We start from the raw sequence: 19,210 nt of genomic DNA on the forward strand, positions 1-19,210 counted from the left end.
CTTTCCTCTTGTTTTTTTAAGCTAGGAATTTGTGTTTTAATGAACTGGCATGAGACTTAACTCTACATGTTAAGTTGTCAATCTCGCCTTCATTCTTGCTGGATGGGTTCGGAGCTGATCCTCGGCTCCGACTTGGCACTTGCTAAGCTTGAGAACTCCTTTTACCAGCTCGAGGCAACCCTATATCCCATGATGCAAGGCGAGACTACCTCAGATCTCGTTTGCCGCTTCGCGAAGAGGTCTCTTTTTTGCCAGCTCAGGTGAGTTTTCTAATTCAACAGGTTATTCAAGGGTAATTCTCCCTTTTTCTTATTTTGGTTAGTTTATATAATAGTGTGTATAGCTATACTATAGTTCCCACCCTATATTCCTCTTTTTGGGTAAAAGTTTATTTTTCCTTTCTGTTAGGCCTAAGCCTCCCAGTTCATTAATCCCTGTCAGTTTGAGTGTTTTGGGGTTAATTGTTTGACTTTGTTGATTGTGTGTTTTGTCTTTTCTAGACTATGTCTAAAGAAGGAAAGGTCTCAGGCTTAAGAAGTGTGACTCGTGCTGTCAGAAGATGTCTCTGACAGACGGTCACACTTCTTGTGTTTACTGCCTGGGTTTTACACCTGCAGGACTCCTGTGCTATATGCCATTCTTTTAGCCAGAGAGTCCTGCAGGAGAGGAGGAACAGTTGATCCTCCGTGGCTTATTAAAGCCAGAAGGTTCACCGACAAAGACTGGGTCGGTTAACCTTCAAGCCACCTAAGGTTCAGGCTACGGTTGTTAAGCCTTCCTCGGTGGCTCCGACTTCGAGTCGAGATCGCCCGCTGGAGCCGATCTTTCTACCCCTGATATGATAGTGTCTGTTCTTCCGGCTTCGTCACACAGTCTCCAGTTTCCTTGTCGGCACCGGTTGGTGCCGAGGTGTTATCCAGCATCGGAGCCGAAAAGTCTTGGTCTCCATCTGGAACCGAGAGGTCGTCGGCTCTGATGGCTCCGTCCAAGAAGAGATCTCGGTCCCCTTCTCTGGAGTCGATTCGCTCGGCTCCGAGGTCTCCTCTTTTATCGGAACGGAGTCATCGGAGCCGATCTTCGAGATCTTCCAGGCTGTCAGACCACGATTTAGAGAGGGTGGTAAGCAGGCTGTTGAAGTCACAGGCACTAGCCCAAATGCTCCATAGCCCGTCTCAACAGACTTCGCTATTGCTCTTCCCTTGAACTTCCTCCTCCGACTCTCCTCCAGAGTTCGGAGCCGGAGCTTTTCGACAGTGTCCGTGTCGGCGCCGGGCCGATACATCCTTTCGCTCCGATCTCCTCCATGAGACCTTCCTTGAGGGATCCGTCGCCGAAGTTTCCTTGTCTGCTCCGAGGGGCTAGTGGCATTGGACCCTTGTCCGACCCCGCTCTCCCTCTCGGAGCTTCGGCTTTGGTGAGCTCGGCACCGACATCGGCCTCGGAGCATTCTGTTTCAGTGGAGCCAGGAATTCCTGTCTCTTCGGAGCAGGAGTATTCTGGTCTCCCTGAGAGAGGAGCCTTTGAGGTGATGAGGAGTGTCCTGGCACCTGAGCCAGGTCAACGGTCCATTCCTTTAGCTCCTCCCTCTTCGGTGCCTGTTGATGTCTCTTGCTAGTCTCTTGCTCCCAGGCCCAGGGATCCATCGCCCCAGGTTTCCCCATTGGGAATAACTTCCTCTTCCGAGGATTCTCCTGATCCCGCAGGAGAACCCCCGTGCAAGAGGACGTGTAAGAGGAAACACACAGACTCCCCTGAGTCTACAACATCAGATACCAACTTAGATGAGTCGGAGGGTTCCCCCCGGTCCCCCTCTGAGGATGTCTCCTTTTCAGACATCCTGGAACTCCTCAAACAGAGGGGGAACTGGCCTTCCATTGATCCCTCCGAGGATGAGTCGGTATACCTGGAGGCGTTTGGATCCCGACCCTCCACCTCCTGGGTGTCTCCGCCTTCACCCACTCATGCAGGTAGTGGCTCGGAAGGCGGGCAGCCCCGGATTCTGTGGAACCTGTCCCCAGGAGGCCATCCAAATTTATTACGGCCCCTTCAGACAAGCAGTTTCTTTCTAACGGCGTCTCTGTGGATGCTATGGTGGTGGCGGCGGCCACCAAGAAGGAACTTGCGGATCCTTCCGTGCCTGTCCATCCTCCTAACAAAGACTCTAGGACCATGGATAGGTATGGCAAGCGGATGTTTTCTTCAGCGACCTTTGCTATGCTCGCTGAACTACCTTTGTCATTTCACCAGACTTCAGAGAGACATTCTCAAAGAACTAGGTGAGGTGGTTCAGGATCCTTCAGCTGCTGGGGCTCAAGACAAGATTGCCTCGCAGCTAGCAATCCTAAATTCTTTAACCAACTCCTCCATGCGGCTCATATCCTATGCGGCCGATGGAGCGTAGAGCCGCAGGCACAGGAGTGGCACTTAGGCGCCAGGCCTGGATGCGGCTTTGTAATTTCGCTGACCCCTTCAAGGCGCCCTTCACCAATACCCCCTTTGAGGGTTCCGCTTTGTTCGGACCGCCGGTGGAGGACACCGTGACCAGCTGTGCCCAAGATGGCAAAACCCTTTCTGCCGTAGGAGTCCATTTTTCCACTCCTTCAAGACCCTATCCCAAAGGTCAGAAAGGAGGAAAAATGTGGTTCCGTAAAGCCCAAGGAGTTACGCCGGACACACGTGGTCAGTTTACCCCCAGAGGCAGAGGGGGTAACAATAACAGACGCCGCCCTAGAGGCAGGGGGGGTCCCCAGAATCAGGGTAGCAGGGAGCCTCTTCCTGACAAACCCTTTCAGCATCCCTGAGGTGTTGCCAGACTGTCCACCCTTGGAGGCAGTCGGGGGAAGGATATCGTTGTACCCATTAGCCTGGCATTCCCTCTCACGACATATGGGTACAGTCGATCATATCCGAGGGTTACAAAATCCCTTTCGAAAGGTATCCCGTACCTCACCAATCCCTTCCAGACATCTCACCCGGTCAAAGGGATTTGGCAAAACAGGAGGTCTCAAAGCTCCTAGAAAAAAGAGCCGTCCAAATAGTTCCAGCAGACCAAGTAGGATCCGGCATGTACTCAAGATTCTTTTTGGTCCCCAAAAGGACGGGAGATTGGAGACCAATTTTAGACCTGAGCAATCTAAACAGATTTGTCAGAAAGGTAAGATTCTGGATGGTCACGCTTCAGTTCATTCTGCCCTTTTTGGACAAGGACAACTGGATGTGCTCCATAGACCTTCAGGACGTGTACTATCACATAAAGATACACAGATGCTCCAGGAGGTTTCTCCACTTTCGGCTGGGGACCAGTCATTATCAATTCAGAGCCCTGCCCTTTGGCCTCACTTCAGCCCCCAGAGTGTTTACCAAATGCATGGCAGTGGTTATGGCTCATCTGAGACGTCAAGGATTCCAGGTATTTCCTTGTTTGGACGACTGGCTCCTCTCCGCCACCACCAAGCATCAGCTTCTTCAAAGCAGAGACTACACTCTACAGATCTGCAAACAGTTGGGAATCTCAGTGAATTTCGAAAAATCTTCTCTGCTGCCTTGCCAATCTATCACCTTTATAGGCGCAGAACTAAACACCGTCAGTATGTTAGCCAGACTAACAAATCGGAGAATTCTGGACATCCAAAAATACGTTCGGATCATATTACTGAGCAACAAGGTCAGAGCCAGATTGGTTCTGAAGGTTCTAGGTCTTATGGCTGCGGCCATTGTACTTCTACCATTAGCTCGCTTCCACATGCGTCTTCTGTAGTGGATGTTATTCACTCAGTGGTCATTCCAGAACCTACCCATGAGGCACGAAATTTTGGTTACACAATCGTGCAAGACTCATCTAACCTGGTGGATATCTTCTCCTCTGCTCCATCAGGGCCGACCGTTTGTTCCCTCAACTCCGGTTGCCACAGTCACTTCGGATGCCTCTCTGATCGGGTGGGGGGGGGCATTATCAGGGCAGGATGGTCCATGGGACTTGGCAACCCACAGAATACCATCTGCACATCAATGTCCTGGAGATGAGAGCGGTGCTTTTAACGTTGCAAGCCCTCAACGACTTTCTTCCCTCTGGGACTATTGCAGTTCAAACGGACAATGTCTGTAGTCTGGTACATCAACAAACAGGGCGGGACCAGGTCCTATCCTTTGTCGAGAAGCTCTCAGACTTTGGCAATGGGCAATCTCCTCTCATCAGTTTCTGATAGCAACGCACATCCCCGGCAGGTCCAACCTCTTAGCGGACAGACTGAGCAGAGCTATTCTCATACCTCACGAGTGGTCTCTCAAACAATCGGTAGTGGACGAGATTTTTCTGAAGTGGGGCACCCCTTGTTGTGACCTTTTTGCTACACCACAAAACAGCAAATGCCCGGACTTCTTCACCCTCTTTCCCCTACCAGGCCATCCCCTGAGAGTCTCACTAACCCAGGATTGGCCCCGGGGACTTCTGTACGCTTTTCCCCCATTCCCCTTAATTCCACAGGTCATTCAGAAAGCTACCGTTTTGAGAGCCAAGTTGATTTTCATTGCCCCTTACTGGCCTCGACAAATTTGGTTTCCGTCCCTACATCGTCATCTCCTGGTGCAGCCTTGGTATCTGGACCCAGTTCCAGATCTTCTGATCCACCAAACGGGTCAACAGCACCGGGCCATTCGTTCTCTCAACCTCACTGCTTGGTTGCTCCACTTCCTTCCCTAGCCAGGCTTCCTATGATCTCTGATCCTTTCAGAGATATCATAATAGCTTCCTTAAAGTCGTCCACCAGAACGGTTTATGCTAGCAAGTGGCTTAATGCTTTTTCCCTATGGGCAAACTCCAGGCGCATTGATCCCTTTACTGCGCCAGTGCATTCAATTTTGGATTTTCTGGCTGAAGTTTTTCAGTCAGGATCTTCTTCATCGACAGTTAAAGTCCAACTGGCAGCAATTTCTAAATATCATGTTGGCTTGCAAGATCATAACATAATGTCGCACAGACTATGCAAAGCTTTTCTGAGAGGTGTTTTTCTCCTAAAGCCTCCAGTAAAACATCCTCCTCCACAATGGGATCTGAATTTGATGTTAGCATCCTTGATTTTACCCCCCTTTGAACTGTCTGCTTCATGCTCCTTAAAGTTGCTGACCTGGAAAACATTATTCTTGGTGGCTGTCACTTCAGCAAGGAGGGTATCTGAACTACAAGCCCTCTGTATCCGTTCCCCATACTTAGTTTTTCACAAGGACAGGGTATCCTTAAGAACTAATCCATCTTTTCTGCCCAAAGTTGTTTCTCAGACTAATATTAATCCATCCATCGATCTACCAGTTTTTTTCCCTAATTATTCGGACAGAGCTGAACAAAAACTTCATTTTTTGGATGTCCATCGTCAACTCAGATATTATTTGCATAGAACTAAACAATTCAGGAAATCTGATCAATTATTTGTTTCATATGCAGAAAACAGGAAAGGTCTTCCAGTGTCGAAAGTGACCTTATCCAGATGGTTGTCTTCTACCATTTCTTATGTGTATTCACTCAGAGGCAAGCAACTACCCTCAAAACCGAAAGCGCATTCAACCAGGAGCCTGTCCACATCTACAGCTTTTCAGGATAGGCTACCCATTGATACCATTTGTGCAGCAGCTACTTGGGCCACTCCTCATACCTTTGTCTCTCATTATAAATTAGATTTGGCCTCCAGGGACAGAGCCAGCTTTGGTTTCACAGTTCTCAAGAGTCTGTTCCATTGAGCCACCCAGGATACAGGTGCTAGGGACGCGGTCCCATCCAGCAAGAATGAAGGTGAGATTGACAACTTAACATTTAGAAGTTATGTACCTACCATAACGTTCCATGTTAGTTGTCTTCTCTCGCCTTCTTTCTTGCGTCCCTCCCTCCTTCCCCCTGGCCTGGACAGATCTTGCAGGGCTTCTCTTTCTCAGGTTTCACTCTCCTGAGTCTTCAGTAGAAAGAGTCTATCTTAAGAACTTTTTGCCTAGTGGCTAGTCTTTGCTCTTCCTTTGGGAATAGTATTATTTAGCAGGGTGTTATAGCTACCAAACGAGATCTGAGGTAGTCTCGCCTTGCATCATGGGATATAGGGTTGCCTCGAGCTGGTAAAAGGAGTTCTCAAGCTTAGCAAGTGCCGAGTTGGAGCCGAGGATCGGCTCCGAACCCATCCAGCAAGAAAGAAGGCGGGAGACAACTAACATGGAACGTTATGGTAGGTACATAACTTCTAATTTTTAAATATGAGCGCTCCTTTTTTTCTGTTATCTTCTAAAAGTTTGTAGTAATTGAAAAACATTTTTTATGTGGAGAATTTTGTTTATTTTACTTTTTGGGACTGATAAAGTGCTGTATTGTGTTTTTCACTCTGTTTTTGTATGACAAAAGCAACTTTAAAATCAACTTTTTATCAGCTGTTGCATGTTCTTTTCCTTGAAAGATGCACCATTTTTGGCTTGATCATGTGACCAGATACTGTTCATGCAGTCTGTCGTCCTTCCAGTCACAAAAAGAAAAAGTTAAGCAAACAGTTTTTGCCCCCACAACAGGCTTGCAGTTTGCCTCAGCTGCAGAAGGGTGACTCTGCTGTGGCCATGGCTTGGTCATCAGAACATTATTCTTTTGCACTTTATTCCTTTGATTTAGCACTTACAGCCACTATGGACTGGGGTATAGCCACATCCTCTGCGGTTGTTAAGGGTCCCCTCAGTGAGCAAGGGAGGACCACTTTTGTCAGTCGTAGGAGAGGGAACAGGGAAAACTTCCCTCTGTGGTCAGAAGGTTGTTCTCATCCCTGAGGAAGCTGCTGCTTCTCCATTAATAACACTTTTGGCCCCATTTTTCCTGTCAAAAAGAAACAACTAAACATGTGTTGTCTACTCAAATTTTTGTAGACAGGAGTAGTTTACTGGATCAGATTCAGGGTTTAATTCTGGCTATTGATCCTTCTAAGTGGTTTCTGGTGAGAGAGAGAAATTTCTTTTCCTGAAGAAATTAAATTTTCTGAATCTGGATAGGAAAATGAAGGGACAGAAATCCCTTAAATTGTCTTAATTCATACGCAGAGGAGGGCTCAGTTTCTGATTATCCCTGTGGTTTATCTTTCTCTGAGACTGTTTAGAATGCGCCAGTGTTTTCAGTGGGAGAACACTGAGGTTTCTCAGTCACTCAGAGCATACAATGAATTGTTACAGAACGAATTTCCAGGACCTGCATCCATTACACCAGTTCTTTCCGTTCTGCAATTTTCCTGGTAGTTATACTCCTGTCCCTAAAAAGGCAGATAGCATGTATGTAGTTGCTCATTCTTTCCGATTTTTTTATACACTCATCCCAAACTTGACGTAGCAGCTGTAGTCTTTAACATTTCGCAATTAAAATCCAGGACGCCTCTTTTCCTGCCCCTTGCCCCCCCCCCCATCCCCTCATCTCCCTTCCCTCCCCTCCCTTCTTCCCTTCCCCTCCCCCTGGGGGTCTGGGCACTGAGCCCCCAGAAAAATTTTATAAACAACAGATAAGCGTAGGTGAGTTTTAGTGCATTTTGAGCCCAAAAAAACAATACTTGAATGCAAGAATTTTTAGCTCAAAACTTATTTTCAAGTAGCCACCCCACATAGACAGGCTAACTGCTAAATTGCTAATAGTCATTTACGTTGTAAAACAGCAAAAAAAACAATAAAGCAGTAACATCGAGGTGTAAGCAAAAGATGTAGTCAATACAATACAAATGTTATACAGTGTCATTTGAACTAACCAATTACTTTGAATGTCTACCTCACGTGAATCCAGAGCAGGCTGACCCTGAGCTGTTAAAGTATTCATGGAAGAAGGCTGAGCAATCGTTTCCATGTGTACTTTTCACTGCCAGCTGCTGATGAAATCAATTTTGTCATCTTTCAAAACAAACTGATAGAAATTACTGCAGCTCATGTTGTAGTTAAGGATAACTTGCAGTTCTGCTTTGATTAGTGCTAGAGTGGCCCTGTTTCGGTCTGCATGCCACTTTGCATTCATTAAAGAAAACAAAACATCCTTTCAAGGAAGGCATTGCTGCCTGGTAATGACAATGTGGCTGATAACAATCATAAACATGTTCGTTGAAAAAGCCGCGCTATCACAGGCACATTGAAAACAATTTCTGCCATTTAGTGCATGCAGTAGCAGTTGAATTAGCAACAATATTGGATAAAGCATGCCTTGCTGCACAAAACTCATCGTAAAGCATGTCTAAATCGATGTCCTTTGTTGTCAAGCCCATGACAATGCTTGCATTTCGAAAGGACTGAAATGCTACTTCTGTATTTAGAGATATTTGATGCATCACACACGCAATGCTGCCATCTGAGAAATTAAACCATTTGTTCAGGTATGCTAAAGACTTTTCTAGAGCTGACAAAAAATGTTGTTGCAGACTCTGTGTATGAAGTTCCATGTCCTCATTCTCAAGTGTAGTTTGTTCTTTGTGTCCAAAAAATGTATCCGTTATGTGCGAGTCAATTTTAGTTTTCAGTTGCTGCATTACAGGCAAGAGGTCAAGCAATATAAAATCTTCCCTCTCCACTTTCTGGACCAACACCTCAAACACATATGTTCTGGACAAAACGTAAGTATGCTTTTTTAATGTTTGTGTCTACTGCTTCACAGTCCTGCATTTTATTTTCTATTCCCAGATGCATACAAACTCTCTTTGGGCACCCAGAGATGTAAAGTAGGACACAATGGCAGGCCATGAATCAGGTAATCTGTCAGTAGCTGGACCCAGAGACAACCATCTCATTAGTACATGCCTCAACAACTCGTGATGTTCTAAGTTTACAAAATCAAAAACATTTTGCAACTGGGCTCTCCTATTAGCAGATACACTGAAATGACTGTAAATGCTGGTAACCATTGTTTCTACATCACAATCAATTTTATTTATTTATTTTACATTTGTTGACCAGGCTAGTCTAGCTGGATATATGTCCATTTTCAGTAGAGGCCCGGGGAGAAAAGCTCCACACACAACATAAACAAGACAGATTGACAAATTGTTAATAAAGACTTACACATACAAATATACATTTAAATCAACTATGTAGTAAAATCAGCATACATTTAAGGAACTCAAAAATTTAAATTCATACACAATGTACTGTAGATTTCAAGGCAAGTTTACCTAAAACAAATGGTTATGCAGTAAGGCAACAGCCAAGAAGATGACAGTAAAAGCTAGAAAGGAAGTGGAAGGAGTATGAAGGAAAGAGACGATAGGGCACAAGGCCAGAATCATAGGGAAGAGAGGAGAAGAAAAAGACAGTCAAGACGAGGTGGGAGAGATAGTAGATGTAGGTCAGAGCATAAGAGGACAGGGGGAAGGGAAGCAGGGTAGATGTTTGGTTTCAGGCAGAAGGAAGGGTAAAAGGTAAGGAGAGAGTAAGGAGAGGGAAGTTAGCCTGGAGTACTACAAGAACAGAGCCAGTGGTTTTGGTAATGTAGTTTGTTTTGTTGTTTGAAGAGAGGTAAGGATGAGATTAGTGTTAACTCTGTAGGCAGCAAATTCCATACTCTGCCTACAGTATTGGTGAAAAGAGAGTCACCAGCTAAGTTGTGGGCCTTTATGGGTTTGGTCATAAGTTTACAGGAGGAACGAAGAGAGGTGAGATTGTTATAATGGAGTAGTAGTTGTGAAAGTATAGGGGTGTTACTAGGTTGGTACAGTAGTTTGTGGGCAATTGTAAGTTGTGAAATATTAAGATAGTTTTGTAGTTCCAGCCAGCCTAACTGTTTCAAATTGAGGCAGTGATGTGTTCTAAAAGGGTTACTACTGGCTAAGCTGGCAATGTTATTATAGCAAGTTGCTAGTTTGTTTAGGTTAGTTTTTTTAAGGTTGGTGAAGATAGGAGAGGCATAGAAAAGAGTTGATATAAGATGGGTGTGAGCAATAGTAGCTCTAGTTGATTGGGTAAGAAAAGGTTTTATACGGTATAGTGATCCAATTTTTTTGTTAACAGTTTTGATAGTGTTGTTGATGTGTTGGTCAAAAGAGAGATTGTTATCAATGGTAATACCAAGTAGTTTTGTTGTAGTCAGGAGAGATGATAGTTTTGTTGTTTGAGTAGATAGAGAAGTTAAGTGGAGAGGTACGAGTGGTGGGGTGAAGAGGAGAAGTTTGTTTTTTTTGGCATTGAGAAGTAGATACCGTCTAGTAAACCATGTTTCTACAGTGTTGAATGTATTTTGAGTTAGAGTGGTTAGATCAGAGGAGGTGGATGCTGAACAAATGATAGTAGAGTCGTCTGCATATTGAATGCAGGTAGCTTGAGGAATTACAGAGTGGAGATCATTAATATAGAAGGAGAACAGGAGAGGGCCAAGGATAGAGCCTTGAGGGACACCAATTGCAATGGGAAGTAAGGAGGAGATATGGTTTTCCCAAAGAACGGCTTGTTGTCTGTTACTGAAGTATGATGTAAACCAGTTAATGGCAAGGCTGTCAAATGAGAGGGAGTTTAGAATGCTAATTAGAGAAGAGTGGTTGACCATGTCAAAAGCTTTAGAGAGGTCAATGAATAGGGCAGAAGAGAGTAGGTTCTTGTTGCGATTGCTGTTAATGGTATCTGCAAAGGAAAGGAGGGCAGTGGTAGTACTATGGTGGGGTCTAAAGCCATGCTGACAGTGAGCTAAAATATTGTGAGTAGATAGGTACTGTACCAGTTGCTGATGTATACATTTCTCCATAATTTTTGCTAATGGAGAGAGAAGAGCAATGGGTCTAAAGTTTGAATAATCAATAGAGTTACCACCTTTATGTAGTGGGATAATATGAGAAATTTTCCAGATATGAGGGATGGTTCCTTCTTGGATGGTTCTATTTATGAGTAAAGAAATTGGGTAAGCAATTTCTTTGGCTGCTTTCTGTAAGAATAGGGGAGGGAGCTTGTCAGCAGAGGGAGTACACGGTTTGAGTTTGAGAAGTAGTTTGAAGATGGTAGAAGTAGAGATGGGTTGTAAAGAGAAGCTACAGTTAGAGTTTAAGTGATTGTTAGGAGGATAAAAGTTATTAGTATTTAATTACCAATTAAATCACCAATTAGTTTTTTCAAGGCATTGTGTATCACAAGAGCACTGCAGTTTGTCTTCAGAATATTACTATTTCTTTTCAAAAGCTCAGTAAACACAGACTGCTTTGCACCATAGTTCACACTTGCATTATCAGCTGAATAAGAAGACCTGCATGCAATATCAAGGCCATTATCTGAAAGAACTTTTAACTAGCATGTCTGCGATAGTGGTAGAATGCTCGCCATTAAGCTCAGCAAAGTCTAAAAGCTTTTTACTTAAACCAGTTTCAACAGTAAAATATTGAATGCAGACACGAAACATTTTTAGATGCATCAATTGACAGAATATCGAATAGAATTGTCACCAGTAATGTCTTTCATAATGGACTCTACTGACTTTGGGCACAAGGACATCAGTCAACAGTGCTTTTGCTTTCGTGTGACCACACGCTGTCTTTTTAGCAGGAGAAGATTTTTGATATAACAAGTGGCCAGTTTAGCGCCACAGTCTAGCAGCGTTGTAGGAGATGTGATGTACAGTGTGGTAAACACACACGAGTTCTGCAACTATTGCCTGCTTGTCAATTCCTGTTACTGTCATTGACTACTTCTTGAAAACAATGGCAGCAGTGTTTGCAGAAATCTGAGCTTTCTGATGACTTTTCGAACGGCTGTGATTTACTATGTCACCTTTGCCACCATATGCAACCGAAACCTCCTTCTTGCACAATGTGAATCGAGCTGTGAACCAGGAAAATTCTGTCTGCCATTCTTGATGATACCGTGACAACCTCTTTGCTTTCTTTTTAGGTGGTGGAGTATTTGGCAAATCATTACATTCTCCATCAGTTTCTGTGCTACTCATGCTACCTTCAGTTGCATAACATGTATCCATTTCCACACAATTGACAAAAACTTGATTGCGGCACTACCGCACTTAGCTGCAGCTAATGACCCTGGCGTTGGTAACCTTACTGTTACTTCCAGTGGAATTAACCAGATGAACCCCCAAGTAGATCCGCTAACGATATCAGATTGTGACTGCTATGCAAAAACATTGCTTCAGACTACATCAGTTTTTAGTAAGGGTGAAGCATCCGTTCGACAAAGGGGAAGTTGTGGAAAGTCCTGCACTTAACACATACTCTTCGGTAAGACCCTATAGCCTCTTACTGCCCAATGTAAAAAGCTGTTACGAGATGGTCGTACTGGGTTGACGTCTGCAGCAGATGCTTGTTGTTTAGCCAGGTATATGGAAAGCAGTGCGTCTGTGCTCTGCGCATGCCACACCATTCTTTGCGGTATATTCAGTAAGCCTAATTGGAAATGAAGTTGATTTTACAGTAAAGCAACACGAAGGAATGTCACTTTAAACAGTTCAGCCAATCAGCGCTCTTTCCAGTACCTGGAAGGGTGTGGTTCTAGCCAATGAGCTTTCCCGGGGCTGTCTTTCTCCAACTACTGTAAGCTTATTTGTGACATCAATGGAATGCCTGCTCAGCCAAAAAGACACGTGTCACCCTGTTATGTGTTTAATACAGGCGCTCATTTGTTTGCCTGAGAACATTCGGGTTTTCACAAAGCAGTCTGGTCCACATCTTATTTTCAGCGCACAATTGACTCTGCTATCCCCATTGCAAATCCCTATTTAGGCATTGATGACGCTCCCTTTTAGAGTACATCTGGACTAACAGTACATTTTTCAGAAAGTCTCATTACAATTCACACGGTCACCTGATGACCAAATATATCCTAATAAAACATCTAATTTTGGAAGATGAGGATGTAATACATACACACACAAACATAATACTGTGGACACGTTTTGAAAAGAAAAAAAAAACAGTAAAACTTTGCACAAAACTGAATCACCTAGTAGATTAGTCCTGATTTGGAGGCAAAAAATAAAGTTCACTCAAGGTAGCTCTGTTACCACTCGCTATAGCGATTCCGAAGCCAATTTTTTTCTAACTTAAATTCGTGATGCAATTGGTTAGCAGTAAGAAGCCTTGACAACTTAAAAAAGTGCCAAATATGTTAGAATACAAACTGCAGTCATATGAAAACAAGTAACTTTAGTACAGAAGGTGCAGTCAAATAACTCATTGTTAACCAGGTTTGTATATTAATAAATAACCAAACGCGTAAATAAATGCATAGTAATGAAATAATCGCTTGCTGTTTCAGTGCTGTCAGAATGACCATTGCTGCAAGTGAGCTTGCAGATGTTTCTTTGAGGCTGAGCATTTTTTGTCTGTATATGCTTAAGAACCACAAACTAAAAAGTTATATTCCTGTACCCACATATCTTTTTAATAAATATAGGTAGTAGTAAGTCTGCTAGCAGCTGCCAGGCTTCTCCTGGACTGCTGGACTAGAATTTATATTTAATAGAATTTCACTGTAAAACCGTATCTTCTCCTTGAGCTAGGGTGGCTTTTTAATGTAGTCATCAAATCGTGGAATTTGAAAATGACATGGACCTACCTCACAACATCATGCCATGAAAAATAGGGACGCAACGATAAAAAAATTTGCAAAGGAGCGTTATCACTAATGCTCATGAACATAGGCAGAGCAGTGCTTTTATACATTACTACCTAACCTTTCTGCAAACTGAGTGCTGAGTTTTTATGGTGGACTTCCCATCACTGCGGGTTACAACCATGAACAGTTACTTTGTACAGGAGCCCCAAACATCATCACATCGCAGAAATATTCTGCTAAATAAACAGGTTCCGGATGGTGCAGATGTGCTACTGCATCTCAGATTATTAAGGCTGACTGCCTTTAGTCTTTTGCTGGTTTTACATTTTTCTCAAGTAAACAGCGTTGTAAGTAGATAATATAATGTGTCAATTATCGCACTGTTATTCATTTCATTGGAACAAGTTAGCAATGCTGCTTGACCGGTTATTGCGCTGGCAAGTAAGAACACCGGCCAGCAGGCAGGGCTCCTCCATGATAGGCTCAATTGTAAAGGAACAGCGTGCATGTGTGACTAACGGGCCTGTAGGGCTGTCGGCAAGTTGCTGTGGGCATTGAGGTCTCAGGATTGGGCGAGATGGTGGGCAGGCACAGTTCTGATATTGATAACATGCATTACTTAAACAGTGATTATGAGAAAACTTAGTAACTTGTACTAAGCTGTGCAAAAAACAGGACATATGGCATCCTGGGAAGGTCCATCCCAGGACACAGATGGCCAAATCCAGGACATCCTGGGAAAAACAGGATGGTTGGTAACCCTAGCTGCAGCTAAATATTGGTTAATTCCAATCCTATGCTTTCTTATTAAGGTGGGAAGATTATTAATAAATATGGGAAAACAGTGTATGCTTCTCCAGTGTTGGTTTTCAGAATTTTGAATTATCAAGCTCCTATGTTAGTTTATTCTGACTAATTGTGAAAGCATGAGGAATGTTTGGCCTGCAGTATCTTCTTATGAGGAAGAATGTTCCTTAAATAATTTAGTTTCTTCCATTTCACAAGTCACAGCTCATTGTTTACAGTGTATGTAGGACTGCGTTGATACTAGTTCCAGGGTTATGGCCACTGCTACTCTTTGGAGGAGGTTTGCCTAGGTGCACTCTCAGAACACTCCAGATGTTATGAAAAGTGATATTTTAAATTCTCCTTTTGTTGGGGGTTTAATTTTTGGTTCCTTTGATGCAGAGATTATAAAAATGTGTTGATGCAAGGAATATGTAGGGATTTCTCAGCCTTCCTTTTCCAAATTGAATGAGATATTCTTTAATCCTTCTAGTTTCAACAAAAAATAAAATAGTCTCACTATAATGAAGGTAAACAAATGTTTGAGAAGAAATTGGGGGTATTCCAAAAATAATTGAGTCCCCCCAAAAACCAAGGGTAGTCCAAGTCAGAATGACTACTTAAGGGATCTTGTTCTCCCCTTCCACCCTGGCAGTCCCTTTTCCCTTTCAGAAGGTTGGACTCTCTCTACTTTTCTCTTTGTCAATAAATAGTTTCAGACAAATGGGTTCATTCATAAAGGTTACATATTGCAGTGGAAGGAAATCCCTCCTTCTCAGGTGGTAGTTCCTCAACCACCAGACCAGGTTCCTCTATTTTCCACTGTCCAACACGTCTCTGGTAGTGATTGAACCAGATGTCCTTCAAGGATGCATCTGCAGTCCTTACATATGGGTTGTCCTGCCTCAGGCAGCCCTTCGGTCGGCCGGATTCCAAAGTCTGCATCCGGCGTCGGCTGATGTCGCCCTCTCCCCGACGTCAGAGCGCCTGGGGTATAAAAGCGTCAGCCGATGCCATCTTCCTCAGTCTTTCTTGCCGTGTGGTGCCCGAAGCAGAAGCAGTTCGCAAGTGCCGGTTGGCCAGCTCCTGTAACTTCAGCTACCGAAGACTTCAAAAGCTAAGTACCCCGTTGGGGACTCTTTCTTGCCTCAGCCGATGTCAGATCAAACGCTTAAAGTTTAATAATTGCTTAACTTGTGGGAAACAAATACCTCATAAGGATTTCCATTTTTACTGCCTCCCCTGCCTAGGCCCAGACCACGACGTCTCGGCCTGTACAGCCTGTGCCTCCTTCAACCGACGCACTCTTAGGCGTCGGGCGGAGTTTGCAGAGGAATTTTTTGGGGCTAGTTACTGTTGCAATATGCCGTCGGAGACTCCGACTTCTCATTTAACCAAAAAACGGAAGGACAAGGACCGACACATGCAGACCGTGGTTTCGGCTGAAACCACGCCAAGGCCTACCGCGAGTGTCTCGGTCTCGGCTAAAAGAGTCCTTGGTACTTCCGACCGTCGAAACCGCACAACCGACAACCTCGGCCCCGGAGGCCTCTTCTGAGTCTGTTATAGAATTTCCCTCAGAAACCGGTGTTCCGGAAACATCCGACACCATTTCCTTAGACAAAACTACGCCAGCACGTGGAGCAGCCAGGCCTCCTGCATCCATGTCCATAAAGGCATTCACAAGGGCTAAAGCTGCTAAACAGCCAAAATCTCTGCCTCCAAAGGCTATTCCTCAGGGATCCACTACAGGTTCACAAATTGTAAGTTTAGCTGAGGACCTTATTTCCTTAATTAGGGGCTCTCAGCCACATCCGGACAGGGGCTCTCAACCTCCTCTAGACAAAAGGCCCAGGGTTGAGCCCACTGATCCCCAGTCCTCTGATGAGGCCTCAGATGGCTCTGCTCTTTCAGACTACCAGGAGGAGGCCTTTACGGCCTACAAGGATTCTGATGCAGAGGAATCTATTCCCTCTGCCTCCCCTCCTGAAGAGCTGTCCTTTGGGGAGACCCTTCACTCCATGAGAGAGCATTTCAAATGGCAGGGCCAGGAATTCTCTGATTCCTGGAAGAGATTAAGGACTTTTTTGCATTTACCTCAGCATAGACCTTTGGCTATTCCTCCTGTTTTGAATGTCATTGATGATGTGTATTCTGAGTCTAGCATTACCCCTGACTCCCTTCCTCCGGCTCCTGTCAAACCCGATAGGTACTACAGGGTCCCAGACTCGCATCATTTCCTTTACAAGGCCCACTCTGCTGACCCTGAAACTATTTCCCAGGGCCCTAAAGGGGTTGCATCTGCCACTACTAAAAATCCACTCCCCTCTGAAAGGGAGTCTAGGGCTTTAGAGAGATGGGGTAAAAAAGTGTATACTACTTCCACTCTTTCTATGAGGGCATTAAATTGTCAATTCCATATGATACAGTACTAAGAGTATTTGTTAGATGAATTGCATAAAAAACTGTCTCCACCTGAACCCCTAGATCGCAAGTCACTTCAGGATCTGGTACATAACTCCCAACAGGTTAGCAACCATTTCTTGCAGTGTGGTTATGATACATTGGAAGCTTCATGTAGGTCAGCAATGACAGGAGCAGTCATACGTAGGCATGCTTGGCTGAAGGAACAAACTCTGCCAGATCATGTTAAAGCAAAGCTTCTGGATGCGCCACTGGAAAAGCAAAAGTTATTTGGCTCCACTGCTCAGGAGATCTTAAAGAAATTTGAGGAAAAGGCTAAATCTGTACAAACAGTCAAGGATTTTCTCCAGGTCCAACCACCAAGATTCAGCAGAAATTGGCCCTCTAAGAATTGGTCCTTTCCAGACACAGACAGATTTCAAAGAGGCAAGAACAGGCATGCCAGAGGTAGAGGGCAAGCTAGAGGCTCCTACAGAGGACGTCAATGGCAGCCTCCTAACCAGAGAGGTAGTGCAGGACCTACAACTGCTGCACAAGGACAGACTCAATGACTTTACCTTGACCCCGCCAACCAGGGCTCAAGTTGGAAGCACCTTTGGGCGGAAAGCTATCTTTATTCTCAAAAAATTGGCACAGTATTACAAGGGACAAATGGACACTGCAAATAATAGACAAAGGATACAGGTTCCATTTTCATACATTACCAAAAAGAAAAGGTATGCCAAACCTGCCACAGAATCAAAGGGCAGAGGCTTTAAAACAAATTTCCAACCTATTGCAAATGAAAGCTATAGAAAAAGTTCCTCTCACAGAACAAGGCCAAGGATTTTATTCCAGACTATTCCTTGTCCCAAGAAAAGAAAAACAATGGAGGCCTATTCTCGACTTGTCCGCACTGAATACTTATCTCATTGTGCCAAAATTCAAAATGCTGACCCTACAGCAACTCCTTCCCATGCTGGGCAAGGGGTCTTGGCTGGTAACTCTAGACCTCAAGGAGGCATACCAGCATGTCCCTATCAGACAAAGTTGCAGAAGACACCTCAGATTTTTGCAGGTTCAGAGCATTATCAATTCTCAGAATTGCCCTTTGGCTTATCTACTGCGCCCAGAGTATTCACGAAATGCCTGGCATCAGTAATTGCACACTGCAGACTTCAGGGGATTCAAATGTACCCATATCTGGACGACTGCCTTATACAAGCGGACAGCCAACAAACTTTGGTAAAACACTTGAATTATGCCATCCGCCTACTTCAGGCTTTGGGATATACAGTCAACATTCACAAATCAAGACTTGTTCCATCCCAAAGGATAATTTTTCTGGGTGCGAAACTAGATACAACCACCCAAATGGCTTTTCTCACTGAAGAAAAACAGACAACTACTGGATTATTTTGAAAATCTGACAAAACAAACTCAGCTGACTGCAAGGAAAATCCTGCAGGCCCTGGGTTACATGGCATCTTGCATTCTTCTGATTCCACAAGCAAGGTTACATATGAGGAAACTACAATGGTACCTAAGGAGGTTATGGTGTCAGCACAGTCACAGCCTAGAAGCTTTGATACCACTCATTCCATGCCTTCAAAAGGAATTTCTGTGGTGGGCTTAAGCAAGCCAGTCAAACAGGGGTCTGCCCTTCAGCAAACCAATAATCAGCCAAACCATTACAACGGACGCTTCAGACCATGGATGGGGAGCACACATGGAGGGCAGATGCATTCAAGGACTATGGTCACAGAAAGAATTGTGCATGCACATAAACCAAAAGGAAATGCTGGTGGTGATACATGCAATCGAGGCCTTCAAACATTTTCTGCATCAAGGACACCTGCTAAGAAGGACAGACAATACCACAGTTATGTGGTACATAAACAAGCAAGGAGGTACCCATTCCTACCCTCTTTGCAGGCTGGCAATGAATCTTTGGGAACTTTCCCTAAAAACAATATAGAGCTGCAATCCCAGTTTGTGCCAGGAAAGGACAATATACTGGTGGACAGCCTAAGCAGAAATATCATGGATCCACATGAATGGATGCTGCACCCAGACATCTTCCTTCAGATAACACAATCATGGGGGAGGCCGGACATAGATCTTTTTGCCTCCCACCACAACCATCAGCTGAAGAAATTCTGCTCATGGACATACCACCCACAAGCATGGAAAGTGGATGCCCTCTCTTTCAGCTGGAATACTCTAACAGTGTATGCATTCCCACCTCTTCCATTAATGACCAAGGTCTTACTGAAGATCAGGACAGAGCAGCCCAAAGTAATTCTGATAGCTCCGGACTGGCCCAGACAGCACTGGTACCCACTGTTAAGGAGCATGTCACGCACGAAACCGTGGCCTCTACCACAATGGCCACTTCTTCTGACACAACACAATTACAAAACACTGCACTCCAGCCTGAAAACCTTGCAGCTGGCAGCCTGGAGAATACCCTGACTCCTCACCAGGATAAGCTATCCAAGAC

At 44.5% G+C, this 19,210-nt stretch overlaps 1 protein-coding gene across 1 annotated transcript in view; it reads left to right on the forward strand.

Annotated features, from left to right (window-relative positions):
* Positions 1 to 19,210, forward strand: part of MAN1A1 (mannosidase alpha class 1A member 1) — an 884,250-nt gene that overhangs the window by 293,373 nt on the left and 571,667 nt on the right. The gene's annotated exons all lie outside the window — the stretch shown is intronic.

The sequence above is a fragment of the Protopterus annectens genome, chromosome 1.part1, assembly GCF_019279795.1.
Source record: "Protopterus annectens isolate FY-2018-M chromosome 1.part1, PAN1.0, whole genome shotgun sequence".
Lineage (NCBI taxonomy): Eukaryota > Metazoa > Chordata > Ceratodontiformes > Protopteridae > Protopterus > Protopterus annectens.